The sequence below is a fragment of the Eumetopias jubatus genome, unplaced genomic scaffold (genome assembly GCF_037043125.1).
Source record: "Eumetopias jubatus isolate StellerSeaLion01/CBP00866 unplaced genomic scaffold, mEumJub1_p1.0 scaffold_9, whole genome shotgun sequence".
NCBI lineage: Eukaryota > Metazoa > Chordata > Mammalia > Carnivora > Otariidae > Eumetopias > Eumetopias jubatus.
This window is the reverse complement of record NW_028274815.1, coordinates 61,520,107-61,526,818: the sequence shown is the minus strand read 5'-3', so window position 1 is coordinate 61,526,818 and position 6,712 is coordinate 61,520,107.

Genomic DNA, 6,712 nt, shown 5'->3' with positions numbered 1-6,712 from the left:
GATATGAATGAACAGAGAGGAGGGGAGGAGAAAGGAAATTCCCTAAGGGGTGGGCCAAAACCTGAAAACTCTGTACATCTTCCTCACAGGCCCTAGCCCTGGGTTTCAATAGCTGTCACTGGATCTGCCCTGACTTTCTTGAGTGGGTGGCCAGAGCCAAAGTGCCTGCATGGCTCACACTCAAACCTGTCTCCACTCATGGCACCCATGTCCATTCAGGTGAGCAAAAGCATGCCCTGTTTTGAACAGCGGTGGGGAGTTGTCATCATAAAGCTCTCCAGGAGGCTGGTGTGTGCATAAGGGGCTGGCTCCCACCCTGTCTTTGAAATATGTAGGGTATGTCGAGGAGGACACAGCTCATCTTAATTCCCATGTCAGTAAACTATTCTTGAAGGGTTCAGCCTCTAGTGAATCATCCCCTCTAAGCCAGGGACTATAAACCATATTTTATCCCTAGCTGAGAATGCAGAGCAAACTAAAGAGAGCCGGCAGTAACAACCAAGAGAAAGAAAAAAGCCTCTAGTGTGGGATGACACAGACTGATTCAAACACTCCAAAATTACCACCAGGGCCATGTTCCCAAAGGGAGCTCAGCTTAGGAAGGAGAAAAATTCAGTCAGTTCCAAAGCAGCCATGAATAAATATATATATATATTTCCTGCCCAGGAACTGCCCCTACATTGAAAGCCCTGCTCAGGTTGAGTAGCCCACAAAAACTGATATCCTCTGAGGCTATACTCCTCCTCCTCCTCCTCTTCCTCCTCATTCCCCTCTTCCTCCTCAAAGGCTCCACTCCACCAGAGGCACATTTTCCCAAATCACAAGAAATCAAAAGTTGTGTGGCTCCAGTAAGTTATTGATCACTTTGGAAGGACCTGGATTTTGAGAAAGAATAACTTACGGCTGGTCAGCTAAAGACTAGGAGTTGAAGCAACTGCAAGGGAAAGTTAGATCAGTCCCAATTTTCCACCCACTGACCCAGGATCATGGAGAGACAACACGCACAGGAGTGCAGAAGATTGGGCTCTTGGTGAAGTTCCACAGGGAACCTAGGATCATGGGCAGCCCCAAGGATCAGCCTGGTTCAACCCTCTTGCCTTCCAGTCTGGGGATTATAATACCTGCTCAGCCCACCTCGCCAGGTTGTGATGAGGCTACATGTGAGCACCTCCAATTCAGCCAGCACTGAGGGTCCCTCTGAATGATGTTCCTAAGAGTACAGATGTGGGTACAGTAGGGTCCCTGAATGATAATTCAGTACAGTTAGGGATGTGTGAGCCAACAAGTTATAATATGGGGCAACAAGTTCCACATTAAAAAAAAAAAATGAATACGTTTCTTAAAAAAGAAGAAAATACATGTATAAGGAACAGATATCTTGAAGAAGACAATCAAGACTGTAAGAGCAAGACCTGGACAACTCTGGATGCAACATGGAAGGGCATTTCAGCTGGAATGAAAAGTTACTACAAAAATAGAATGTCTGTAAAAACGCTTTGGAAAATACAAATCTAGTTTCCCAATGGCATCACCTAGTCCTACAATGCCTCTCGGTCTCAAAGGGCTCTACTACATGTCTCCCATTCTGGCCTTCAAAATTCTGGGCAATAAGCGATGCCCCATGTCACAGATAAAGAGACTGAGCCTGTCGGGACAGAGTTAGTGCTCCTCAAGCACTACCTGCATGTAAGGCAGAACAGCACAATGGTCAACGGCTCATTCTCCCGGTCACTTGCCTGGCGCCTCCCTTACTAGCCCTGTGACTGAGGCAAGTTATTTACCTCTCCGAACCTCAGTTTTTGCCCCTGCAAAATAAGTACAATAACTGCACTGACTCATAGGGATATTCTGCTAATTAAATAATACAAAGAATTAAATGAGAACTCGGTGTCCGGCACATAGTGAACAATTGCCCGATCATCACTGGAGATAATTTAGGGCACTTAATTAAAGTATAAGACCTGCTAATTGTGTGATCTTGAGCAATCTTGTATGATCCTGTGACCATGGTCTTTCTGAACTTCAGTGTTCCTGTTTGTAGAACAACTTATTGGATAGGGTCAGCTCTAAACTTCTCTTCAACCCTAACATTCTATGTTCATGGAAGTCTGTGATAAAGCATCTCAAAAATCAACTTTCAACAAAATATTTCTGAACACCCTCGACTGCCAAGCACTTCTGTAGAAACAGAGAAATTCCCTTGAGGACCCCAGAGTTTAAAGAGGTGAGCAGACATGTGAAAAGATACAACAGTCCCAACAGGATCAGAGCTCTCTACAGAGGTCACAGATTGAATTACATAACAGGCTAGAGCTTGCCCCAAGCTCCACTGGTTCTCTAAGCATGGTCCCCAGACCTGCATAGTGAGCTTGTTAGACATGTAAATTCTCGGGCCCACCTCAGACCTGTTGAATCAGAAACTGTGGGAGTGGAACCCAGAAATCTGAGTCTTTGCAAACTCTCTAGCTGATTTGGACACATGCTAAAGTTTGAGAAGTGCTGTTCTGGGATAACATAGGAAGTCTCTGTGGTTGGGAGTTAGCCCTTGCTGTCACTTAGCTTTCATCTTCTCAAAACATGAAGATGTAAGCTCGGACAGCGTGGGGAGGCTCTCTTCCAGCTCCCCTGTGCCCTGTTTCCTTGCCCTTTGGTCTCAAGAACAAAGAGTTATAACCAACTGGAGGCAGTGGCCAGACCTGACCCTGAGAGAGACTGACCTTTCTGCATTCCCACCCTCCATGCCTTTGCCAGATGGTTCACACAGACAGACACACCGTGTCCCAAAAACCTTGCCCAGCAGCCCCATAGCAAAGGTTTGAAAAACAGAAGAATTTCTGCAGGGACCTGATGAAATGTGAGGCCACCCTGAGGGAGAGGCCAGGGGAGGAGAGAAGGTTTGTGAGGAGTGAACAGAAGACCCCATCCCCAATTGCAAGTGTAAGATGCCTCCCAGGCTCACACCTCAGCAGCACACAGCGTCTGTCAGCCTAGCCTTGGCTCCCAGAAACCCCACTTGAGGAAGGCTGCACAGCCACTCCCCTCCATTTCATCCTCATCTGTTCCCTTCGTATATCACTTGGAGGACCAAACCTGGATGGTGTGTTTTGTTTTTTTAAGATTGAGCAGGGCATTCCTTTTCTAACTTAGGAGAATCTTTTCTACATCTGGATAAATGGACAACTAGCTGCAAGGCCTATCAGGAACATCCAACAACTGCAAGGATACCAGGCCCAGGCAGCACTAAAGAGTCTCACAGTGGAAGCACCTTCCTTGCCCCAGAGCTCAATCTCTCCTTTAATTCATGACTCTTTCTGACTCACAAGCTTCAGTGCAAGCCAGTGAGTGAGTTTCAGACCTTTTCTGGGCACCAGGCAGGCACCTGGCTGACAGCCCCACACGGTGGGCTCAGGTTCTCACACTACACAGCCAGCTTCACCTTCCTAGCCTCCCAGCACAGCCTAACCGCCAGACACTATTAAACATGGTACCATGGAGACCCCATTCACTCTTATCTACCCACCCCTTTAGTTCCCCTCATCTATAATTCAGGAGAAGAGAGAACAAGTAGGAAGCGTAACAAAAGAGTGAATACAGAGACAACAAAGTAGTAGTGAACATAACAGAAAAAGAGAACATCTAGGTTCTCAGAACTCAGAGACGGTACCAGGTGAGAAAAGAAGTCCAACCTGGCTTCATGTCCTCTGGTTAACTGGCATGGCCACCACATTTTCTTTTTGTAAAGTTGATGAGCTTATCTTTGGATTTAGAGACAAATGATCATTCATACAGAAGAGCAGCTGATACAAGACTCTGCGCCACCTGCTAGAAGTTTCCCTCTAGCACTCAGCGCTCCCCTATGCTCTGGACAGCTGTCTGATGAGCTGAACTCAACCCTGGAGATCAGAGACCAGGACTTCAGACTTAGGGCTAAACTATCCACAGAGGCCATTAACAACCCATGACTCCAGCCCAACAGACTGTCAAAGCCACTCCTCTATCACCTCTCATCTGATCTCATCCTAATTCTTTTCAAATGTTTCAAGACAGTTGAACTAAAAATAAGGTGACCATTCAGCCATGGAAGACAAAGTCTTCTCCACAGACAGTAAAGGAACTAGACTGTTGTTCACCAACAATATGCTGTAAATACAAGCTATTCATTTCTGACAGAGTTCTCGAACTTGGAAGAGTAGGTGGCTATGGAGGTCTGAAATATGATCTCCTCGTCATGGCACAATATTGTCACCATTGTGTCTTACTTTTTCAAAAGAAAACTTGTCCCTAGGTTTCTTTCTCTTTCTCTCTTTCCTCTTTTTCTCTCTCCTATTCCTTCCCTTTCACTATTCATTCCTTTCTTTATATTCTTCCTTCTTTCTCTTCTTTTTCATACAAAAGATATCTAAGACTTTTGTTAGGAAGAGTGATTATACACAGATTCAAGTGGCTGAACTTTTATGCATTCCTTTCTCTTAAAAAAAAAAAAAAGACATTCCTAAGAGAGGAGGGCTAATAAAGTCTTATATCTTTGATGATAGTGATGCAGTAGTACAAACAAATTATAGTGTTCAGAAAGTCTGAGAGACTGAAAAGAAATGCACAACGTGTAACACCAAATTTGCCTGTCAAGGGGTTTTTTTATTATTATTACTGCTTGTTTCATTTTATTTTATTCTTAAAGCTGATGTTTGCAGCTATTTGCTTCACCATAGGAAATTCCAGATCCAAGAATACTGATTTACAACTTCAATCATCACCTGACAAATACAGCCCTTGCTAAGTGAGAGCTGATCCATAACAGGTATTTCAAATTTTCATAAGTCACAACATATCAACCCTAAAGTGAAGAGTTTCATTCACAGGAAACAATTTTCCAAAATCAGCAAATATTTTTTATAAAGAAAAAAAATAAAGGGGTAAAAAAACCCTCCTATAAAGATAATTTCTCACCTGAATATAAGAACCTCTGCATTAAAATATGGTGAGGTCTGTGGTTTTTATTATCATTATTGTATCTCCCACAGCCCGGGTTTAACTCTTGCCTTTCCCTACCCAGGTAGCTTTCCAGAAACTGATATAGATGGGCTGGTTGGTAGCCTTAATAGAAGACCCAGAGTTAACCCATAAGCTCCAGACCTCCTGCTTATTGTCACAAAACATTGTGTCTGAGCCATTCTGACATCCTACTTCAAGTTTTCATGGCACATGAGGACATTTTAGCATTGAATTATTGCCTCATATCTGTTGCATATGTGCCCCCCCAAAAAATGCTGCTGCTGCCAAAATTGTTAATCCCTCATCTGATACAGAAGTACAAAGATAGAAAGATCACCCTTCCAATAATGTTCTTTCTTCTCCATCTTCTATTACTTTTCTAAAAAACAAAAAACAATAAAAGGCATAATATTTTTACTTCTTCCAAAAAATTCAATTGCACCTGAAAAATTTATGCAGTTACCAGTGAAACCAAAATATCTAGATAATTTCTAGTTTACTTCAAAAGTAAGAATTTGGGGAGCCTGGGTGGCTCAGTTGGTTAAGCAACTGCCTTCGGCTCAGGTCATGATCCTGGATCGATCCCGGGATCGAGTCCCACATCGGGCTCCCTGCTCAGCAGGGAGTCTGCTTCTCCCTCTGACCCTCTTCCCTCTCATGCTCTCTATCTCTCATTCTCTCTCTCTCAAATAAATAAATAAAATCTTAACAAAAAAAGTAAGAATTTGAACAATAAAAAATTCAAAGATAATTCCCAAGTTATTAATTTTGAATGTAATTAATACATTTTCGTACAAGAAAGATTTTTTTTTTGCTTTTTTTGAAAAGACTTATTCTGTAAAAGTGAAGCCTTATAGCATTACTGGGATAGGTCACTAATTTATTTTACGAGAACTTAAGTATCTCACTTGGGAAATTTTCAAGTTTAGGGTGGTTAGCTTCCAATTTGTTTAGAAGAGCAAATAGTTCTTCAAATAAAAACATACCAAAATCCGAGGAACCTGGGTGGCTTAGTGGGTTAAGTCTGCCTTCAGTTCAGGTCATGATCCCAGGGTCCTGGGATTGAGCCCTGCATTGGGCTCCCTGCTCAGCTCCCTGTCCCTCTGCCCCTCCCCTCCACTTGTGCTCTCTCTTGCTCTCCCTCTCAAATAAATAAAATATTTTTTTAAAAGTATCAAAATCCTAATATGCAATAAGAAAGCATAAGGTGCTTCTGTGCCCTCAAATTAATTTGGGGAGAAAAAGAAGGGAAAAAAAAATTACTATGCAAGGTATTATATGTTAAAGAACAGCACCTAATGGTGGAATCAGGTATTGCAGGCTAGCTCTCTTAGGCATTGGAAATATGCCTGGTAAAGGAAGACTGAGGGCTAAGTTCTAGGCAACTTACTGAATGGGAGAAGGTATTTGCAAATCATATATCCAGTAAGTATTTAATATCCAAAATACATAAAGAACCCATACAATTCAATACCAAAAAAAACAAATAATATGATTTAAAAATGGGCAGAGAACCTGAACAGATATTTTTACAAAGACCTACAGATGACCAACAGACACAAGAAAAGATGCTCAACATCACTGACCATCAGGGAAATGCAAATGCAAAGGTGAGATACCACCTTACACTTGTTAGAATGACTATTATCAAGAAGACAAGAAATAAGAATTGGCAAAGATGTGGAGAAAAGGGAACCCTCGTGCACTGTTGATGGGAATT